Here is a 24663-nt window from a genome sequence, read left to right as displayed (position 1 = left end):
CCCCCTGTTGTCAGGTGGGAATGCCATCATCAGCGTGCGCTTGTAGTCGCGCATCTTCCGATCAGTAACAGATGTTTTCCCTAAATTTAGTTCCCTGTCAGCAATGCAGAGCAGGGGTTAATTCACGGCAAAAGGGGGTTCATGTCACCCAGCAATAGAACAGAGGATTTGAGAGAAAGAGGCCCATGTCACCCAGGCACAGCAGGGGTTCATTCACGGCAAAAGGGGGATCTTGTCACCCAGCAACAGAACAGAGGATTTTGAGAGATTTAGGCCCCTGTCACCCAGGCACAGCAGGGGTTCATTCACGGCAAAAGTGGGTTCTTGTCACCCAGTAATAGAACAGACGATTTTGAGAGATTTAGGCCCCTGTTTCCCATGCACAGTAGGGATTCATTCACGGCAAAAGGGGGTTCATGTCACCCAGCAATAGAACAGAGGATTTTATGAGATTTTGGCCCATGTCACCCAGGCACAGCACGGTTCATTCACGGCAAAAGTGGGTTCATGTCATGTCACCCAGTAATACAACAGAGGATTTTGAGAAATTTAGGCCCCTGTCACCCAGGCACAGCAGGGGTTCATTCACGGCAAAAGGGGGTACATGTCACCCAGCAATAGAACAGAGGATTTTGAGAGATTTAGGCCCCTGTCACCCAGGCACAGCAGGGGTTCATTCACGGCAAAAGGGGGTTCATGTCACCCAGCAATAGAACAGAGGATTTTGAGAGATTTAGGCCCCTGTCACCCAGGCACAGCAGGGGTTTGTATACGCCAAAAATGGTAAAATGTCACCCGACAATTGAAAATAAGATTTTTTTTTAGTTTTGGGCACTAAAATTGGCACTTTTTTGCATTAAAATGGCTCTAAAATAGTCCTTAAAAAGTCTAGAGGGATATAAAAGGCAGTAAAATGTGCTTAAGAGCATGGCAACTGTTCTGCAAACAAATTTGGATAGGGAAATAACTTAAAATTAAATAACTAAAAATTACAAATTATTAACCTGCAACTCAGAGAAGGAGGTGGATATGGATTAGGAGGATGAGGAGGTGGTGAATGTGGTGTTGTAGGTGGAGGCAACAATGGAGGAGGAGGAGGTAGCCAACAATGTTTTTTTTTTATTTTTATTGGGGTAGGTAGCCCCCAAAATATTGGGACAAATAAAAATAAAAAGAAAACAAAGAATCATTGCACTTGACTTGAGTACAAGAATGTATGTTTGATGGTGGTATAAATGTCTATTCTGCACAAGGTACAGACAAGTCTTGTGGGATCCAAGCCTGGTTAATTTTAATGAACATGAGCTTGTCCTCGTTGGCTGTGGACAGGCGGCTGCGCTTGTCTGTGATTACGCCCCTTGCCCTGCTAAACACACGTTCAGATAATACACTGGCTGCAGGGCAGGCCAGTACCTCCAAGGCGTAAAGGGCAAGCTCAGGCCATGTGCCCAATTTGGAGACCCAGAAGTTGAAGGGGGCAGACCCGTCATTCAGTACGTGTAGGCGTGTGCACACATACTGCTCCACCATGTTGGTGAAATGCTGCCTCCTGCTAAGACGTTCCATATCAGCTGGTGGTGCTGGTTGTTGTGGCGTGCTGACAAAGCTTTTCAGCATTTCGGCCATGCTAACCCTGCCTTCTGAGGTGCTGGCGGTGTCCCAGCTGCGTTGGTGACCTCTTCCTCGTCCTCTGCCTTCGCTTTGTGCTTCCACTGTTCCCCCGCTGTCAGGTGGGAATGCTACCAGCAGCGCGTCCACCAGCGTGCGCTTGTACTCGCACATCTTACGATCACGCTCCAGTGACGGAATTAAGGACAGTACGTTGTCCTTGTAACAGGGATCCAGCAGCCTGGCCACCCAGTAATCAGCACAAGTTAGAATGTGGGCAACTCGGCGGTCGTTGCTGAGACACTGCAGCATGTAATCGCTCATGTGTGCCAGGCTGCCCAGAGGCAACGAAAAGCTGTCCTCTGTGGGAGGTGTATCGTCTGTGTCCTCTGTATCCCCCCATCCACGCCCCAGTGATGGCCATAGGCTGGTCTGGGTGCCACCCTGCTGTGAAAATGGTTCCTCCTCCTGCATCTCCTCCTCCTCATCCTCCACCTCCTCATCCTCCAGAACTGTGCCCTGGCTGGACAATTGTGTACCTTGGGTTTGTGAGTGCAGGAACCCACCCTCAGAGCCACTTGGGAATGACTGGCCAGAAACCCTACAAAATGATCCCTCTTCCTCCTCCTCCCCCTGTGCCACATCCTCTTCCATCATCACCAGGAGCGTTTTTTCAAGGAGACATAGAAGTGGGATAGTAACGCTGAGAACGGTGTTATCGGCACTGGCCATGTTGGTGGAGTACTCAAAACCACGCAACAAGGAACACGGGTCTTGCATGGAGGCCCAGTCATTGGTGGTGAAGTGGTGCTGTTCTGCCGAGCGACTTACCCGTGCATGCTGCAGCTGAAACTCCACTATCGCTTGCTGCTGCTCGCACAGTCTGGCCAGCATGTGCAAGGTGGAGTTCCACCTTGTGGGCACGTCGCATATGAGGAGGTGAGCGGGAAGGCCGAAGTTACGCTGCAGCGCTGACAGGCGAGCAGCAGCAGGGTGAGAACGCCGAAAGCGCGCAGACGGCCCTCACTTTATGCAGCAGCTCTGACATATCGGGGTAATTTTTAAGGAATCTCTGCACCACCAAATTCAGCACATGCGCCAGGCAAGGGATGTGCATCAAACCGGTTAGTCCCAGAGCTGCTATGAGATTTCGCCCATTATCGCACACCACCAGGCCGGGCTTGAGGCTGACTGGCACAAACCATTCATCGGTCTGTTGTTCAAGGCCTGTCCACAGCTCCTGCGCAGTGTGGGGTTTGTCCCCCAAACAGATAAGTTTTAAAATTGCCTGCTGTCGTTTACCCCTGGCTGTGCTGAAGTTGGTGGTGAAGGTGTTAAGCTGAACGGATGAGGAGCTGGTAGAGGATGAGGAAGCAGAGTAGGAGGAGGAAGCAACAGGAGGCAAACCGCTATCCGCCTCAGGCCCAGCCGCCACTGCATTTACCCAGTGTGCTGTTATGGAGATATAAAGGCCCTAACCGTGCTTACTGGTCCACGTATCTGTAGTCAGGTGCACCTTGCCACAGATGGCGTTGCGCAGTGCACACCTGATTTTGTCCCCTACTTGGTTGTGAAGGGAAGGCTCGCCCTGAATCAGTGTAGGCCTGAAGTAAAGATTTCTTTGCAAAAAATGGCTGTATTTCAAATAGCTGTATTTCAAATGGCTGAATCAAACCTCTGTATGTATAGGGGAAATCTCATACGCCCTGAATCAGTGTAGGCCTGAAGTAAATATATCTTTGCACAAAAAGGCTGTATTTCAAATGGCTGTATTTCAAATGCATAATTCAAACCCCTGTATGTATAGGTGGTATCACACACGCCTTGAATACGTGTAGGCCTGAAGTAAATATATCTTTGCACAAAAAGGCTGTATTTCAAATGGCTGATTTTACAAACGTCGTTAACCCTTTAGGTGTTCCACAAGAACTAATGAAAAATAGAGATACAATTTCAAAATTTAACTTTTTTGGCAGATTTTCCATTTTAATATTTTTTTTACTTTTACAAAGCAAGGGTTAACAGCCAAACAAAACTCAATATTTATAGCCCTGTTTCTGTAGTTTACAGAAACACCCCATATGTGGTCGTAAACTACTGTACGGGCACACGTGTAGGATGCCTTTGTGGTGCATGTGGACCACGCCGTCATCCTCCATTGCTACGCATTTTTTTGCTGGGGATAGTTGTTTGCTGCGGTCCACATGCGGTGGGACTGCTCCCCCAATGAAAAACACGCTACAGTGTTTAGGGTTTGAGCAGCTCCCCCATATTTGCCACTATATTTCTGTGATTTTGTTACATATGATTTTTGGTTGCTCTATATTACACTTTTTGTGAGGCAAGATAACAAGAAATAGCTGTTTTGGCAAAGTTTTTATTTTTTGTTATTTACAACATTCATCTGACAGGATAGATCATGTGATATTTTTATAGACAAGGTTGTCACGGACGCGTCGATACCTAATATGTATACTTTTTTTTATTTATGTAAGTTTTACACAATGATTTCTTTTTTGAAGAAAAAAAAATCATGTTTTAGTGTTTCAATAGTCTGAGAGCCATAATTTTTTCAGTTTTTGGGCGATTACCTTGGGTAGGGTATGATTTTTACGGGATGAGATGACGGTTTTATTGGCACTATTTTGGAGTGCGTGTGACTTTTTGATCGCTTGCCATTACACTTTTTGTGATGTAAGGTGACAAAAAATTGTTTATTTAGCACAGTTTTTATTTAAATTTTTTTACGGTGTTCATCTGAGGGGTTAGGTCATGTGATATTTTTATAGAGCCGGTCGATACGGACGCGGAGATACCTAATATGTATACTTTTTATTTATTTATGTAAGTTTTACCCAATAATATCATTTTTGAAAAAAAAAAATCATGTTTTAGTGTCTCCATATTCTGAGAGCCATAGTTTTTTCATTCTTCGGGCGATTATCTTAGGTAGGGTCTCATTTTTTGCGGGATGAGAAGTCGGTTTGATTGGCACAATTTTGGGGTGCATATGACTTTTTGATCGCTTTCTATTACACTTTTTGTGATGTAAGGTGACAAAAAATGGTTTATTTAGCACAGTTTTTATTTTTTATTTTTTACGGTGTTCATCTGAGGGGTTAGGTCATGTGATATTTTTATAGAGCCGGTCTATACGAATGCGGTGATACCAAATATGTATACTTTTTTTTATTTATGTAAGTTTTACACAATAACAGCTTTTTAAAACAAAAAAAATGATGTTTTAGTGTTTCCATATTCTGAGCCATAGTTTATTTTTATTTTTTGGGCGATTGTCTCAGGTAGGGGCTCATCTTTTGCGGGATGAGGTGACGGTTAGATTGGTACTATTTTGGTGGGCAAACGCCTTTTTGATCGCTTGCTGTTGTACTTTTTGTGATGTAAGGTGACAAAAAAATGGTTTATTTAGCACAGTTTTTATTTTTTATTTTTTACGGTGTTCATCTGAGGGGTTAGGTCATGTGATAGGTTTATAGAGCCGGTCGATACGGACGCGGCGATACCTAATATGTATTCTTTTTTTTATTTATGTAAGTTTTACGCAATAATATCATTTTTGAAAAAAAAAAATCATGTTTTAGTGTTTCCATAGTCTGAGAGCCATAATTTTTTCAGTTTTTGGGCGATTACCTTGGGTAGAGTATGATTTTTACAGGATGAGATGACGGTTTTATTGGCACTATTTTGGAGTGCGTGTGACTTTTTGATCGCTTGCCATTACACTTTTTGTGATGTAAGGTGACAAAAAATTGTTTATTTAGCACAGTTTTTATTTAAATTTTTTTACGGTGTTCATCTGAGGGGTTAGGTCATGTGATATTTTTATAGAGCCGGTCGATACGGACGCGGAGATACCTAATATGTATACTTTTTATTTATTTATGTAAGTTTTACCCAATAATATCATTTTTGGAAAAAAAAAATCATGTTTTAGTGTCTCCATATTCTGAGAGCCATAGTTTTTTCATTTTTCGGGCGATTATCTTAGGTATGGTCTCATTTTTTGCGGGATGAGATGTCGGTTTGATTGGCACTATTTTGGGGTGCATATGACTTTTTGATCGCTTTCTATTACACTTTTTGTGATGTAAGGTGACAAAAAATGGTTTATTTAGCACAGTTTTTATTTTTTATTTTTTACGGTGTTCATCTGAGGGGTTAGGTCATGTGATATTTTTATAGAGCCGGTCTATACGAACGCGGCGATACCAAATATGTATACTTTTTTTATTTATGTAAGTTTTACACAATAACAGCTTTTTAAAACAAAAAAAATGATGTTTTAGTGTTTCCATATTCTGAGCCATAGTTTTTTTTAATTTTTTGGGCGATTGTCTCAGGTAGGGGCTCATTTTTTGCGGGATGAGGTGACGGTTAGATTGGTACTATTTTGGTGGCAAACGCCTTTTTGATCGCTTGCTGTTGTACTTTTTGTGATGTAAGGTGACAAAAAAATGGTTTATTTAGCACAGTTTTTATTTTTTATTTTTTACGGTGTTCATCTGAGGGGTTAGGTCATGTGATAGGTTTATAGAGCCGGTCGATACGGACGCGGCGATACCTAATATGTATTCTTTTTTTTTATTTATGTAAGTTTTACACAATAATATCATTTTTGGGAAAAAAAAAAAATCATGTTTTAGTGTCTCCATATTCTGAGAGCCATAGTTTTTTCATTTTTCGGGCGATTATCTTAGGTAGGGTCTCATTTTTTGCGGGATGAGATGTCGGTTTGATTGGCATTATTTTGGGGTGCATATGACTTTTTGATCGCTTGCTATTACACTTTTTGTGATGTAAGGTGACAAAAAATGGTTTATTTAGCACAGTTTTTATTTTTTACGGTGTTCATCTGAGAGGTTAGGTCATGTGATATTTTTATAGAGCCGGTCTATATGAACGCGGCGATACCAAATATGTATACTTTTTTTTATTTATGTAAGTTTTACACAATAACAGCTTTTTTAAAACAAAAAAAAATGATGTTTTAGTGTCTCCATATTTTTTATTTTTTGGGCGATTGTCTCAGGTAGGGGCTAATTTTTTTGCGGGATGAGGTGACGGTTAGATTGGTACTATTTTGGTGGGCAAACGCCTTTTTGATCGCTTGCTGTTGTACTTTTTATGATGTAAGGTGAAATAAAAAATGGTTTATTTAGCACAGTTTTTATTTTTTATTTTTTACGGTGTTCATCTGAGGGGTTAGGTCATAAGATATGTTTATAGAGCCGGTCGATACGGACGCGACGATTCCTAATATGTATACTTTTTTTTTTTCCCCTATTTATTACCAATTTTTTTAAACTTTATTTGGGGAAAATGAAACTATTTTTACTTGAAACTTTAAATTTTTTGGGGGGGAAACTATTTTTTCAACTTTTTTTTTTCACTTTATTTTTTGTCCCACTTTGGGACTTGAACTTTTGGGGGTCTAATCCTTTACAATGCATTCCAATACTTCTGTATTGGAATGCATTGGCTGTATGAATAATACTGTGTGTATTACTCATACAGCTTCCAGCCTGTGAGATCCAGGGGGCTGGATCTCACAGGCTCGTCACCGGAAGGCAGCGCAGATGCCTCAGGAAGGCATCGCGCTGCCTTCCATGCCATTGGGTCCCCCCCACAGCCCCATGGGGACCCGATGGCACCACCGCCGCCGCACCAGGTAAAAGCCGCAAACCGCAGGTCTGAATTGACACGGTGGGGGGTCACGATTTGAGCAGGCACCGGGTTCCGATCACCGCCCGCCGGGTGGCGGTGATCGGAACAACACATGATGTACCAGTACGTCATGGGTCCTTAAGGACTCGGGAACCATGCCGTACCAGTACGTCATGGGTCCCTAAGGAGTTAAAGCACTCAGATGCCACGGACGTTTTTGGGCCGCAGACGTTCATGGCCATAGCTAGTGATGGACGAACATCAGCTGGGACGATTCGCGAACTAGATCAAATGTTCGCAAAACTACAAGTTCACGACGGGTCCCATTCACTTTAATGGCAGGCAAAACTGAAAAACCTTTAGGTCATTATTGCAGCCACCAAATACTTACAAGAAGTGCACAAATCGTCCCACAACATGGACAGTGACATACCAGAGGGGAATCGGTGGCAAAAATTCCCACAAAACATATGTATTTTAATCAGGGGCCATTTTTATGCATCTTAAAGGGAAACTGTCAAAAATGTGGCCTGCTGGAGCCTAGAACCATTTTATTTTAGGCCCCACGGGAGTACAGGCCCCAAACATTAGGCATTCACCGGACAAAAAATATCAAGTAATTATGTGGATGAAGGTATATTAGACGGCCATTGGATATCAATTTTACTGTAGGCCAGTACAAATAAATGTCAAATACGAATGTTTAAAAGAACTAAAAATATAAAATTTGATTAAAAACATGGCTAACAAAATCCCCCCTCTTGAATAAACCATCAATGATAACAGGTGAAATTCGAGAACACGTGGTCGTCACAGGTGTTGAATTCCTATGAGGCCCCAACAATTAGGCATTTACTGTACAGAGAAGATCAAGTGATTATGTGGCTGGAGGTATATTAGACGGTCAATGGATATCAATTTTACTGCAGGCCAGTGGACTACAGGCCCCAAAAATTATTAATTTACCGTACAGAAAAGAACAATTGATAATGTGGCTGGAGGTATATTAGACGGTCATTGGATATTAATTTTACTGCAGGCCAGTAGACTACAGGCCCGAAAAATGATGCATTCACCATACATAAAATATCAAGTGATTATGTGGCTGGAGGTATATTAGACGGTCATTGGATATTAATTTAACTGCAGGCCAGTAGACTACAGGCCCCAAAAATGATGCATTCACAGTACATAAAAGATCAAGTGATTATGTGGCTGGAGGTATATTAGACGGTCAATGGATATCAATTTTACTGCAGGCCAGTGGACTACAGGTCCCAAAAATTATTCATTCACCGGACAGAAAACATCAAGTAATTATGTGGCTTAAGGTATATTAGACGGTCATTAAATATAAATTTTACTGCAGGCCAATACAAATACATGTCAAATACATGTAGCATAAATCTCCCTGCACTCTCCCTCTCCAATATTCTTTTATTAATCATTTTCATCAACACTGTACATAGTGCATGAGGAATTGTGATGGACGAACATCGGCCGGGACGGTTCGCGAACGCGATCAAATGTTTGCGAACCGCAAGTTTGTGGCGGGCCCCATTCACTTTAACGGCAGGCGAACCTGAAAAACCTTCAGCTCATATTTGCAGCCACCAAATACTTAGTAGAAGTGTACAAATAGTCCCACAACATGGACAGTGACAAAAACAAAAAATATGTATCTTATTCAGGGGACATTTTTATGCATCTGAAAGGGAAATTCTCTGAAATGTGCTCTTTTGGAGCCTAGAAATTTTTTATTTTATGCCACAGGAGTATGGGCCTTAAAAATTAGGCATTAACCTGACATAAAATAGATTCTGATTATGTGGCTCGAGGTACATTATGTGGTCAATGGATAAAAAATTTACTGTAGGCCACTGGATTACAGGCCCCAAACATTAGGCATTCACATGACAAAAGATCAAATGATTATGTGGCCGGAGGTATATTACGCGGTCAATGGATATCAATTTTACTGCAGGCCAGTACAAATACAGGTCAAATAGATATGTTTAAAAGAACAAAAAAATATAAAATTGGATCAAAAACATGGCTAACAAAATCCGCCATTTGAAAAACAAAAAAATGATAATAGTTGAAATTCGATAACATGTCGTCGTCACAGGTGTTGAACTCCTCCGAGGTCCCAAATATTAGGCATTCACCGGACAAAAAAGGCCTTTTATGCCACTGTATTTACATAAGACAGGGACCATTATTTGTTCTGGGTGATGACGGATATTTGTTGGCTGGCATGAGGAAATTCAATTAAACGTGGTTGTCACAGGTGTTAATATCCTCTGAGATCCATGCCTCATTAATTTTTAGAAATGTGAGGTAGTCCACAGTGTCGTGAGCTAGGCGAGTGCGCTTATCGGTCACGATACAAAAACACTCGACGAGGGGAAGGCCAAGAGTTTCATGGCAAATTGTGCCAGCTCTGGCCACAGGTCAAGCCTGCACACCCAGTAGTCAAGGGGTTCCTCGCTTCTCAGAGCAACCACATCGGCTGTTAACTCAATGTAGTCGAACACCTGTCGGTCTAGGCGTTCCCTGAGGCTGGATCTGAATGGCGGCTGTCGATGGGTTGGCTGCAAGAATTATCTCATATCCGAAGTGACCAACACATCGTTAAACCGCCCTCTTCTTGCATGCGCTGTAGGATTGGTACTCGCAACTGTTTCTCTGTGGGTAGAAATTCCTCTGCCAACACCCGCAACAGCAGAATGCAGCATCTCTTGAAGTAAGGAAATGCTTCATTCCGACAGCCCTGTGTGATGCTGGTAACATGTCCGCCATTTTGTGTTTGTACCGGGGGTCTAAGTACGTTACCACCCAGTACTGGTCCTTGCCCTTTATGCTTTTTATACGGGGGTCCATTTTCAAACACTGGAGCATGAAGACCCCCATTTGCACTAAATTGGAAGCGGTGGAGCGGCATGGCTCCTGCTCATCGCCCAGGAGAATGTCGTCCTCGGTCTCCTCCCCCCATCCACGGACAACACCAGGGATCCCAGAAAAGTTTAAATCCTGCTCTTCTTGCTCCTCCTCCCCTCAGGCACCATCCTCCTCTGACTCATCTTCAGACTCCTGTTGACTTGTCTCCAGAAAGAAGGCGTAAGGTACGATGTGACTGATGACGCCCTGGCTGCGACTGACCAGTTTGGTGATCTCATCAAATGGCCACAGAAGTCCGGGTGCGTCGCGCATGAGCTGTCACTGGTGCGGTGAAAAAAAAAAAAAAACTCCCCAGAACCTGTCCTGCTGCAGAGTTTGTACAGGTAGTCGTTAACTGCGCGTTTCTGCTGGAGCAGCCTTTCAAACATATACAAGGTGGAGTTCCATTGCGTCGGGCAGTCACAAATCAGATTTCTGATGGGCAGGTTGTGTCGCCGCTGAATGTCAGCAAGGCGAGCCATGGCCGTGTAAGATCTTCAGAAATGGCCAGAGATTTTCCTGGCCTGCCGCAAGATGTTCTGGATAGTGATGGACGAACATCTGCCGGGACATTTCGCGAACGCGATCAAATGTTCGCGAACCGCAAGTTTGGTTCGCGAACAGGTGAACCTGAAAAACCTTCAGCTCATATTTGCAGCCAAGAAATAATTACTAGAAGTGCACAAATAGTCCCACAACATGGACAGTGACATTCCAGATGTATTATTTGAATTTGCGATCTCCATTTATTATTTCTTTCAATGCGAAATATCGGCAATATATTTTTCGCGTACGCGCATGCGCAAATGCTAAATACAGTACCCAAATGCACTATAAAGTACAGGGTGGGCCATTTATATGGATACACCTTAATAAAATGGGAATGGTTGGTGATATTAACTTCCTGTTTGTGGCACATTAGTATATGGGATGGGGAAATTTTTCAAGATGGGTGGTGACCATGGCGGCCATTTTGAAGTCGGCCATTTTGAATCCAACTTGTTTTTTCAATAGGAAGATGGTCATGTGACACATCAAACTTATTGGGAATTTCACAAGAAAAACAATGGTGTGCTTGGTTTTAACGTAACTTTATTCTTTCATGAGTTATTTACAAGTTTCTGACCACTTATAAAATGTGTTCAATGTGCTGCCCATTGTGTTGGATTGTCAATGCAACCCTCTTCTCCCACTCTTCACACACTGATAGCAACACCGCAGGAGAAATGCTAGCACAGGCTTCCAGTATCTGTAGTTTCAGGTGCTGCACATCTCGTATCTTCACAGCATAGACAATTGCCTTCAGATGACCCCAAAGATAAAAGTCTAAGGGGGTCAGATCGGGAGACCTTGGGGGCCATTCAACTGGCCCACGACGACCAATCCACTTTCCAGGAAACTGTTCATCTAGCTGGAACGTTCCTTGAGTTTTTCCAGCAAGATGGTGCACCACCACATTATGGGTGTCATGTCCGGTAAACAGCGAGAAGGCCGTGGTGCTGCTGAAGCGCCGCTGCCTTCTCAAACAGCTGATCGGCGGGGGTCCCGCCGATCAGATGCTGATGATCTATCCAGATGATAGATCATCAGTTAAAACAAAGTGCAGAACCCCTTTAAGCAAAAAGCATAGATGTTGTAGGCAATAACAAGTGCTCGGCGGCACTAAATCAGAAACTATATGTCCTACCACAATCCAGGGGGTTCCAGTGCACATCCATGAATCCCGGAGGGAAAGCAAAAACCATCTATCCCTGGGCTAGATGATGATGTGGTATTGAAGGACAGGGTGGGCAAAGAACTGTCCCTAATATTGCCCTACAGGGGGGTGCTATTCTGGTCCTGATAGCCTAACCACAGACCACTCGCCCTGATAAGAGCGACCCCGTCCGGAACCTTACCCTATATAAAAATGGCCCTAGTAACCCCCTAGGCCCCTGACTTCTAGGTGATCAATATATAGATCTATGTGTTTTTGACTCATTATAAAAATATAAGTATATTGCACCCCTCTGTGTATCACACCTATCGATAGCACACCTATACTAGTCCTTAAAATGACTTTTGCGGCCCTATTAGCTAGCGTTTGGTGTCCCTAACAGCCTGTCCCTGCTCCACACAGCAACCTCTCCCTACACTGGAAAAACACTGAATGTAAAATGGCGGCCAGATCAGGTTTATTTATAAGGTAGGGGGTATATCTATGTGCTGAAATGTCTCAATTGGCTGTCCTGTACCACCTGATGGATGTGTCATGGGTCAAAGTTCTTCATAATGTAAATGAATATGGCGGGCGCAAATTTCTCCATATGTTCGCATGTTCGGCGAATTGCAAACACGCAAAGTTCGCCGCGAAACGACCGCCGGGCAAACAGCAAGGCCATCTCTAGTCCTGGACCCCGGGGTATTTGGGAATGAATCGCTGCATGACTAAGTTCAGGACGTGTGCCTTGCAGCCATGTACCTTCCCTGCCCGCGTTTGCTAGACCACGTGTCTGCGGTCAGATGTTTCTTGGCACCGACACTGTGTTTTAGAGGTACGTTTACTTGCCGCTGAACTTGGCTATATAGCTCTGGGATGTCATTCTGGGAGAAATATTTCCTTCCGGCAACCTTCCATTGCGGTGTGCCAATGACCACAACTTTTCTAAAGGCCTCTGAGTCCACCAGTATATATGGCGTAGTTGGCAGGCTAGCAGTTTCGACAAGCCGGCGGTCAGCCGTTGGGCAAGAGGGTTATCCAGCATCATCGACTTTTTACTTTCGAACTTTTGGGCCATGGAAGTCTGCCTTTTGCCAGATGAACGCAACAACGGCACGGTGGAAGGTGGAGGAGAACTAGGAGAAGAAGAAGCAGGACGTGGAGCACCAGGAGTGTGGCTTTATGGGTTCCGACGGTGTTGCTCCCACTGGGCTCGGTGATGGGTGGCCAAGTGCCTTCTTAAGGCGGTCGTCCATAGGTGAGTGTTAGGCTTACCACGTCTTATGCGTTGACAGCACAGACTGCAGATGGCAATACTATAGTCAGCAGCGGACACGTTAAAAAAAGCCCACACTGCGGAGCCATGTGCCAGCATCCTGGGAGCGCTAGATGTGACCATGCATGGTGGATGGCTCGCTACAGATACATTTGCAGTCTGCTTTTTGCCTCCTGTGCACTGCAAGTTCTGCCTGCTTCTCCTCCCTATCTGCTGCTCCGTCTCTCCCTCTAAACTCCTCTCCTCTTCCTCTCTTGTGGGCACCCACGTGACGTCCATCGACACGTCATCATCATCACCTTCACCACCACTGACATTAAAGATGTTGGAGTAGGCAGCAACACCGGGGACCACCCTCCTGGGGCTGATCTGTGTACTGTCGTCAGACAGCTGGGTGGCGGCTTTTGCTATCTCCTCCTCCTGATCCGATGCCTCCTGGCTGCACATTGGTATGGTCTGGGAATAGATAGGAAAAGAATTCCTCTTTCTCGAGTGGAAGGGCTATGGTTGTGGTGGTGGTGTCTTTGGGGGTGCCCACAGCAGAAAATGAGGAGGGTGCTGATACAGAAGATGAGGAGGGTGCAGAAGCGGAAGGCTGAGTGAGCCACTCAACCAACTCTGGTGCGTCATTTGACGTAATTGCGCGCACCTTCTCCAACTTCCCACTTAGGCTCCGGCCTGGTGCACAATGACCCTGTGACAAAGTCCCTATAGATGAGAAGTTTTTGTGGAAGCAGGTATATAGAACCCCTTAACCTCTTAAGGACATAGGGCGTACAGGTACGCCCTTGTGCCCTGGTACTTAAGGACACAGGGCGTACATGTACGCCCTGTGTATTTTCGATCACTGCCGTGCGGCTGGCAGTGATCGGAACCCGGTGCCTGCTCAAATCATTGAGCAGGCACCTAGGCTAAATGCGCAGGGGGGTACCGTGACCCCCCCATGTCGGCGATCGCGGCAAACCGCAGGTCAATTCAGACCTGCGGTTTGCTGCGATTTCTGCAGTTTCTGGTCCCCGCGGTCCCTGACCGCGGGGATCAGAAACTTTATATGCCTAAAAAAACGTTTTATTCACCCCCCCCCTGCACCCCCGAATGATTTTATGGTGGCGGTAGGTGCAGGGGGAGGGTTGCGGGCGGTGTGGGCGGTGCGGGAGGCGGGCGGTGCGGCAGGCGGGATCGCGATCCCCCGCCCACCTCCCCTTGTATAATCGTTGGTTTCTAGTGGGTATACCAGGGTGCCAGCACATTGCTGGCACCCTGGTATAAACGGCTGACATCTGCGATGCGATGTCAGCCGTTTAACCCTTTCCATACAGCGGTCCATACGGACCGCTGTATGGAAAAGGTTAACAGCGCAAGGAGCTCCCTCCCTCTCCCATCGGGGGGCTGCTGTGCCTTTGCAGCCCCCCGATGGAGAGGGAGAGAGCCCCCAGACAGCCCCCCAAGAGATCCCCTCCTTACCCTTCCCCGTCTGCGAAGTTCTGACCAGAACTGAGCAGACGGGGAAGGTTCCCATGGCAACAGGACCCTCTCAGGCGTCCTGCTGTCCATGGTGCTGAACAGATCTGTGCTAAAAGGCATAGATCTGTTCAGTGTAAGTAAAATACAGTGCAGTACAATATATATTGTACTGTACTGTATTATACAGACATCAGACCCACTGGATCTTCAAGAACCAAGTGGGTCTGGGTCAAAAAAAAGTGAATAAAAGTGAAAAAAAAGTAAAAATCAAAAAACACATTTATCACTGATAAAAAATGAAAAAAATAAAATTCCCTACACATGTTTGGTATCGCCGCGTCCGTAACGAACTGATCTATAAAACGGTCATGTTACTTTACCCGAACGGTGAACACCATAAAAATAAAAAATAAAAAACTATGATGAAATTGAAATTTTGCCCACCTTACTTCCCAAAAAAGGTAATAAAAGTGATCAAAAAAGTTGCATGTACGCCAAAATTGTAACAATCAAACCGTCATCTCATCCCGCAAAAATCATACCCTACCCAAGATAATCGCCCAAAAACTGAAAAAACTATGGCTCTTAGACTATGGAAACACTAAAACATGATTTTTTTTGTTTCAAAAATGAAATCATTGTGTAAAACTTACATAAATAAAAAAAAAGTATACATATTAGGTATCGCCGTGTCCGTATCGCCCGGCTCTATAAAAATATCACATGATCTAACCCCTCAGATGACCACCGTAAAAAAATAAAAATAAAAACGGTGTAAAAAAAGCCATTTTTTGTCATCTTACGTCACAAAAAGTGTAATAGCAAGCAATCAAAAAGTCATATGCACCCCAAAATAGATGCCAATCAAACCGTTATCTCATCCCGCAAAAAATGAGACCCTACTTAAGATAATCGCCCAAAAACTGAAAAAACTATGGCTCTTAGACTATGGAGACACTAAAACATTTTTTTTGTTTTAAAAATGAAATCATTGTGTAAAACTTACATAAATAAAAAAAATTGTATACATATTAGGTATCGCCTCGTCCGTGACAACCTGCTCTATAAAATTACCACATGATCTAACCTGTCAGATGAATGTTGTAAATAACAAAAAAAAAAACGGTGCCAAAAAAGCTATTTCTTGTTACCTTGCCGCACAAAAAGTGTAATATAGAGCAACCAAAAATCATATGTACCCTAAACTAGTACCAACAAAACTGCCAACCTATCCCGTAGTTTCTAAAATGGGGTCAATTTTTTGGAGTTTCTACTCTAGGGGTGCATCAGGGGGGCTTCAAATGGGACATGGTGTAAAAAAAAACTGTCCAGCAAAACCTGCCTTCCAAAAACCGTATGGCATTCCTTTCCTTCTGCGCCCTGCCGTGTGCCCGTACAGTAGTTTACGGCCACATATGGGGTGTTTCTGTAAACTACAGAATTAGGGCCATAAATAATGAGTTTTGTTTGGCTGTTAACCCTTGCTTTGTAACTGGAAAAAAATATTAAAATGGAAAATCTGCCAAAAAAGTGAAATTTTGAAATTGTATCTCTATTTTCCATTAAATCTTGTGCAACACCTAAAGGGTTAACAAAGTTTGTAAAATCAGTTTTGAATACCTTGAGGGGTGTAGTTTCTTAGATGGGGGCACTTTTATGGAGTTTATAATCTAGGGGTGCATCAGGGGGGCTTCAAATGGGACATGGTGCCAAAAAAACAGTCCAGCAAAATCAGCCCTCCAAAAACCAAACGGCGCACCTTTCACTCTACGCCCCGCTGTGTGGCCGTACAGTACTTTACGGCCACATATTGGGTGTTTCTGTAAACGGCAGAGTCAGGGCAATAAAGATACAGTCTTGTTTGGCTGTTAACCCTTGCTTTGTTAGTGGAAAAAATGGGTTAAAATGGAAAATTAGGCAAAAAAATGAAATTCTCAAATTTCATCGCCATTTGCCAATAACTCTTGTGCAACACCTAAAGGGTTAACGACGTATGTAAAATCAGTTTTGAATACCTTGAGGGGTGTGGTTTCTTAGATGGGGTCACTTTTAGGGAGTTTCTCCTCTAGGGGTGCATCAGGGGGCTTCAAATGGGACATGGTGTAAATAAACCAGTCCATAAAAATCAGCCTTCCAAAAACCAAACGGCGCACCTTTCACTCTACGCCCCGCTGTGTGGCCGTAAACTACTGTACGGCCACATATTGGGTGTTTCTGTAAACGGCAGAGTCCAGGCAATAAAGATACAGTCTTGTTTGGCTGTTAACCCTTGGTTTGTTAGTGGAAAAAATGGGTTAAAATGAAAAATTAGCCAAAAAAATGAAATTCTCAAATTTCCTCCCCATTTGCCAATAACTCTTGTGCAACACCTAAAGGGTTAACAACGTATGAAAAATCAGTTTTGAATACCTTGAGGGGTGTACTTTCTTAGATGGGGTCATTTTTGGGTGGTTTCTATAATGTAAGCCTCGCAAAGTGACTTGAGACCTGAACTGGTCCCTAAAAATTGAGTTTTTGTAAATTTCTGAAAAATTTCAAGATTTGCTTCTAAACTTCTAAGCCTTATAACATCCCCAAAAAATAAAATATCATTCCCAAAACATCTCAAACATGAAGTAGACATATGGGGAATGTAAAGTCATCACAATTTTTGGGGGTATTACTATGTATTACAGAAGTAGAGAAACTGAAACTTTGAAATTTGCAAATTTTTCCAAATTTTTGTTAAATTAGGTATTTTTTGGTGCAAATATTTTTTTGACTCCATTTTACCAGTGTCATGAAGTACAATATGTGACGAAAAAACAATCTCAGAACGGCCTGGATAAGTTAAAGCGTTTTAAAGTTATCAGCACTTAAAGGGACTCTGGTCAGATTTTCAAAAAATGGCCTGGTCCTAAGGTGTAAAAAGGCTGTGTCCTTAAGGGGTTAATCAGTTTATTTTGGGGCAACAGGTATATCACACCAGTTGCAATTAGTTATTGCTTTTGTCCCTCTGAATAGCTGGTATCTCAGCAGAACCGCACACAAATGCTGCACAATACAAATGCACTATATAGAAAGTATATTATAGGTTTATCACACCCCTGCCTCAATCAGATTTTTTTGGGGGAAACTGGTACAGATGTAGCAAGGTTAGCACTCAAACTCTTAATGATGTAGCAGGGTTAGCATTTAAATTCTTAACTCAAATTTCCTAAATCATTGTGTTATCTTAAAACAAAAGCCATTGAAAAGCAATTGAAGGTGTTTGCGTAGTTTACATAACACATCTCAGAAATCTCAGAAAGCATGAGTGTTAACTCCACTACATTGGTATATCACACCAGTTGCAATTAATTGTTCTAATAGAATTTGTCCCTCTCTATAGCTGTGCTATCTCAGCAGAACCGCACACAAATGCTACATAATACAAATGCACTATATAGAAAGTATATTATAGATATATCACACCCCTGCCTCAATCAGATTTTTTTGTCGGCAACTGGTTTATCACACCAGTTGCAATTAGTTGTTCCAATAGTGTTTGTCCCTCTGTATAGCTGTGGTATCTCAGCAGAACAACACACAAATGCTGCACAATTCAAATGCACTATATAGAAAGTATATTATAGGTATATCACACCCCTGCCTCAATCAGTTTATTTGGGGGCAACTGGTATATCACACTAGTTGCAATTAGTTGTTCCAAAAGCATTTGTCCCTCTGTATAGCTACAGTATCTCAGCAGAACCGCACACAAATGCTGCACAATACAAATGCACTATATAGGAAATATTTTATAGGTATATCACACCCCTGCCTCAATCAGATTTTTTTGGGGGGCAACTAGTATATCACACCTGTTGCAATTAGTTGTTCCAATAGAGTTTGTCCCTTTATATAGCTACGGTATCTCAGCAGAACCGCACACAACTGCTGCACAATACAAATGCCAATAATATACTTTCTATGTTAGATGGTAAATTATAGGTATATCACAACCCTCAGTATGTCACACATATTGATAGCACACCTATACCAGTCCTTAAAAGGACTTTTCTGGCTCTATTTTGTAGCGTTTGGTGTTTCTAACAGTCTGTATCTGCTCCACACAGCAACCTCTCCCTACACTGGCAAAAGATTGAATGTAAAATGGCGGCAAGATTGGGTTTATTTATAGGGTAAGGGGTGTGTCCATGTGCTGAAACGTCTAAATTGGCTGTCCTGTCCCACATGTTGGATGTGTCATGGGTCAAAGTTTGGCACAATGCAAAAGAATATGGTGCCGGCAGACATCGCCATATGTTCGCATGATCGGCGAACCGTAAACGAGCAAAGTTTGCCGCGAAATGACCGCCGGGCGAACCACAAGGCCATGTCTACCCGTAGCATCTAAGGTGTTAAACGGCCTGAATCAGCGCTTCTTCTGGTCCAGGCCATTTGAGCAGGAGTCCAGCGCTCATGTGATCAGAGTCCCCACTCTTTGTTGCAAAAAAAAGCAGCGCTTAAACTACATTGCTGTAAAAGGCAGCCTAATCTAAGGCACGTTAGTGATTCCCACAAAAAAATATGGGTGGTCACTAATGGGTTAATAATCTATGCCCTACATATATACACTTAATTTAGGTCAGTGATGAAAATGAATAATAAAATAGACATGGAGGAATAGTTATTTGGCTTCTCACCCCAAAAAATCTTTTTTTTTTTTATAAATGCTGTTTTGATGATACAACATGGTCAAAAAAGATAGTGCACATCCTGCAAAAGGGAAAATATCTAATTTTGTCATAAACATAAAAGAATGTTAAGAATCTGACATGTTAAGACAAAAAAATGAAAAATGTCTGGACCTTAAGTGTAAAAATTGTGAGTTTTTTGAGCACCAAGCAACACAAATACAATTGGAAGTAGGGTACATACTACCCCACAATGCAAAGATTTATCAAACATGCAAAAAGGATGTCATGTATTACTATTCCTACATTTTCATTAGAAATTCTAGAATAAAGAAAGAAAAGTGTCTGTTTCTGCCGTTCTGGGATAACATTTCTTTGCATTCAAGAAGATAATTCAAAAGCAATGGAATGTGTTTCTTGAAGTGTATGCTCATGATGATTCTGTTCAAGTGTAGTTCAGGCTTGATTACAGCTTCCGCAAGGATTGAGATCCCCTTTAGGATAAGGCAGTTGAAGTTTCATTTCATTCCCACAAGTGATAGATGAGATATTATTCATCTTTTTGCTTGTTTTATGTTTCATTGTTCTTATTTTATTGTGCTGAATGTGCTGTTTTCTTGCTTATTTATTTAAAATGCCACCCGTATCACCAAGAGAAATGCCATTGATGAGATAGGAGATTATGTTTGGAGACCTAAAAGTAAATTTATGCATCTTATTCTGACACTGCACAAAGGAATAAAACAGAATAAAGTATGAATATAAAAGGTTAGGGCTTTCTGGTGACATGTAGTTGCCTATTGTTTGCAGTAAAATCCCAGCAACTAAAAGAAAAAAGTGCCATGGAGAAAACACTAGTGGGAAAACACACTGCCCCTAATTTACTAATGTCTGTGCTATGACCCAGAGGGGTGGTAGTGGCTATGAGGGTGGTAGTAGAACTCACACTTCATGGTGTCAGTCTTCATCTTGCCTCTCCCTGGGTCATGCAGTCAATAAAGGGAGCACCCTTTCTTCCCTTGAGGCACATTTTTCACACGAACGTGTGATGACTTTGCCAATGCTGCGGACCGCAATTTGCACGGGCACCGACTGTAGACCAGCCGCATGCGGATCGTGACCCCATTCACATCCGTTCTGCAAAAAGATGCGACAAGTTCTATCTTTTTGCAGAACTGAAGCACTCCTTAGTGCTTCCGTTCCGTAGTTCCGTTCCGCAACGCATCTCCGGATTTGCAGACTCATTTAAGTGAATGAGTCCGCATCTGTGATGCGGAATGCACACGGCCGATGTCCCGTGTATTGCGGACCCGGTCGTGTGCAAAAAGCCTTATACAAGTGTGGTGGGTGTGGGAGGCAATCTACCCTTTCCACAAGCAGCAAACTCCAAAGCCAAAAGGCCTCTTGCCGCGTGGCCGTGCTGTGGCTCTCAAATTGTGGGCCGCAATGCAGGAACACCAACTGTGGGTCACTTTCACATGATCTGCATTGCGTCGGTATATTTCAGCAAAAACTAGGAATGGAATCTACAGAGAAAAAAATATAAGATTTGCAACTTTTCCATTTTTTGGACGCACCCCTGGTTTGGCCTGTACTGATTCAAAATCAAATACTTTCTTTGAGAGCTTTTCTCTGCCTGGCTCAACTTACTGTAATTGACAAGTCTCTTTCTATCGGACGTAAGCCATAAATGACTGATAAATGTTGGTCCCACCTCTTAACTTATGTCAAGAGTACAATGGAGAATGAATGTAGAAAATATTCAATATATACAATACATTTATGACAATATATTTAGAAACATTGTCTTGCTGTACAATTATCATTTTTGCGAATCAAACCATTATTATTTCTTTAATCTTATAAATATTGATACGGATTTCAATGCAATTTCCAACTCCTGATGTTATACATCTTAAATTTGTGCTGCTCCTCTATCATGCTTGACTAATAACTGTAAGACATGGATTTAAGAATCTTTCAATGTGTTAACATCATACAGTACAAAAGGCATACTTATGTTAGCTCCACAGTTTTTATTTAATTTAACTTTCTAACTACTTATAGCGGTGCCATAGAAAATGTGTTTTTTTAATCATTATAAGGCCTCCTGCACATGACCGTTGTGTGCACCCGTGGCCGTTGTGCCGTTTTCCGTTTTTTTTTTCGCGGACCCATTGACTTTCAATGGGTCCGTGGAAAAATCGGAAAATGCACCGTTTTGCAGCCGCATCCGTGATCCGTGTTTCCTGTCCGTCCAAAAAATATGAACTGTCCTATTTTTTTGACGGACAACGGTTCACGGACCCATTCAAGTCAATGGGTCCGTGAAAGAACACGGATGCACACAAGATTGGCATCCGCGTCCGTGATCCGTGGCCGTAGGTTACTTTCATACAGACGGATCCGAAGATCCGTCTGCATAAAAGCTTTTTTAGAGCTGAGTTTTCACTTCGTGAAAACTCAGAACCGACAGTATATTCTAACACAGAGGCGTTCCCATAGTGATGGGGACGCTTCTAGTTAGAATATACTACAAACTGTGTACATGACTGCCCCCTGCTGCCTGGCAGCACCCGATCTCTTACAGGGTGCTGCACCGGAGGGGTTAATTGTGCATATCATAGCCCCCTATAAGAGATCAGGGGCTGCCAGGCAAGAGGGGGCAGACCCCCCTCCCTCCCCAGTTTTAATTTCATTGGTGGCCAGTGTGCGGCCTCCCTCCCTCTATTGTATTATCATTGGTGGCCAGTGTGCACCCCCCCCGGCCCCCCCTCTATTGTTTTAATATCATTGGTGGCCAGTGTGCGCCCCCCCGGCCCCCCTCTATTGTTTTAATATCATTGGTGGCCAGTGTGCGCCCCCCCGGCCCACCCTCTATTGTTTTAATATCATTGGTGGCCAATGTGCGCCCCCCCTGGCCCCCCCTTAATTGCTTTAATATCATTGGTGGCCAGTGTGCGGCCTCCCCTCTCCCCCCCCCCCCGATCATTGGTGGCAGCGGAGAGTTCCGATCGGAGTCCCATTTTAATCGCTGGGGCTCCGATCTGTAACCATGGCAACCAGGACACTACTGTAGTCCTGGTTGCCATGGTTACTTAGCAATATTAGAAGCATCATACTTACCTGCTGCGCTGTCTGTGACCGGCCGGGAGCTCCTCCTACTGGTAAGTGACAGATCATTAAGCAATGCGCCGCACAGACCTGTCACTTACCAGTAGGAGGAGCTCCCGGCCGGGCACAGACAGCGCAGCAGGTAAGTATGATGCTTCTAATATTGCTAAGTAACTATGGCAACCAGGACTACAGTAGTGTCCTGGTTGCCATGGTTACCGATCGGAGCCCCAGCGATTAAACTGGGACTCCGATGGGAACTCTCCGCTGCCACCAATGATCGGGGGGGGAGAGGGGAGGCCGCACACTGGCCACCAATGATATTAAAACAAAAGAGGGGGGCCGGGGGGTGGCGCACACTGGCCACCAATGATAATACAATAGATGGAGGGAGGGGGGGCCGGGGGGTCCGCACACTGGCCACCAATGATAATACAATAGAGGGAGGGAGGGGGGGCCGGGGGCGGGTGCACACTGGCCACCAATGATATTCAAACTGAGGAGGGAGGGGGTCTGCCCCCTGCTGCCTGGCAGCCCCTGATCTCTTACAGGGGGCTATGATAAGCACAATTAACCCCTTCAGGTGCGGCACCTGAGGGGTTAATTGTGCTGATCACTGCCCCCTGTAAGAGATCGGGTGCTACCAGGCAGCAGGGAGCAGTCATGTACACAGTTCGTAGGATATTCTAACTTTAAGCGTCCCCATCACCATGGAAACGCCTCTGTGTTAGAATATACTGTCGGATATGAGTTTCACGATCTAACTCAAATCCGATGGTATATTCTAACATAGAGGCGTTCTCATGGTGATGGGGACGCTTCAAGTTAAAATATACCATCAGATTGGAGAAAACTCAGATCCTATGGTATATTAACTCCTGACTTTACATTGAAAGTCAATGGGGGACGGATCCGTTTGCAATTGCACCATATTGTGTCAACGTCAAACGGATCCGTCCCAATTGACTTGCATTGTAAGTCAGGACGGATCCGTTTGGCTCCGCACGGCCAGGCGGACACCAAAACGACTTTTTTTTCATATCCGTGGATCCTCCAAAAATCAAGGAAGACCCACGGACGAAAAAACGGTCGCGGATCACGGACCAACGGAACCCCGTTTTGCGGACCATGAAAAAATACTGTCGTGTGCAGGAGGCCTTAATATGAAAATATCACATTCTTTATTTTTTTTGTAATTAATGTACCCTTTCCTGGTTAAAAGCACATTCTAAATATTCATGTGGACCTTTTCACATTTAAGTAAAGTAAAACATTAATTCGTGGGCAGGCATGTTTCTAAATTGGTAAGCTATTCCATACTAAAACCATTTATTATTATTAGGGTTGAGCGAACCCGAACTGTAAAGTTCGGGTTCGTACCAAACTTTATGATTTTTGGACCCCGGACCCGAACTTGAACATTTCAGTAAAAGTTCGGGTTCGGTGTTAGGTGCTTCTTGGCCCTTTTTAAAAGGCTGCAGAGCAGCCAATCAACAAGTGGTTAACTGTCTGACTTTAGAAGCCATCACAGCCATGCCTACTAATGGCATGGCTGTGATTGTCCAGTGTAGCATGTGATCCAGCCTCTATATAAGCTGGAGTCACATAGCGCTGCACGTCACTCTGCTGTGCTTAGTGTAGGGAGAGGATGCAGGGAGAGAATAGGAGAAACTCTGCTCAAAATCTGAATCTAACACAGCGATCTACATACATTGTGTTTTGTGGATGCTGGGCACAATTTTTTTATCCTGCCCTGAGCCCGGTGACCGATAATAAGTCAGTTAGGTGGGCAGCGGCGGCGGCGGCCATTTTATGCAAGCTCAGTGCACCAGCACTGCATCTGAGCTTTTGTGACATTAAAAATCCCAATTTTTTAGGCAATTTACAACATCTGGTGCATTTGCAGGCATAGTCAGTGTGCAATTTAAGGTAGAAATACAGCCATCATTTTCTGGGGTTTTAAAAACACACTTTTTTGCCAAAAAACTGTATTTTCCTGATCTGCAAGTGTTAAATTCAAGTTTAATATATACAGCTTTCATATTCTGTTACCAAAAAAACTATTTTTTAGCAATATACAACATCTGGATTATTCAGTGTGCAATTTAAGCTTGAAATACAACCATCATTTTCTGGGGTTTTAAAAACACACTTTTTTTTGCCAAAAAACAGTATTTTTCCTAATCTGCAAGTGTTAAATTCAAGTTTAATATCTACAG

This window comes from Bufo bufo, chromosome 3, assembly GCF_905171765.1.
Source record: "Bufo bufo chromosome 3, aBufBuf1.1, whole genome shotgun sequence".
Lineage (NCBI taxonomy): Eukaryota > Metazoa > Chordata > Amphibia > Anura > Bufonidae > Bufo > Bufo bufo.
The sequence above is the reverse complement of the archived record's forward strand: the minus strand, read 5'-3'. Positions refer to the sequence as shown.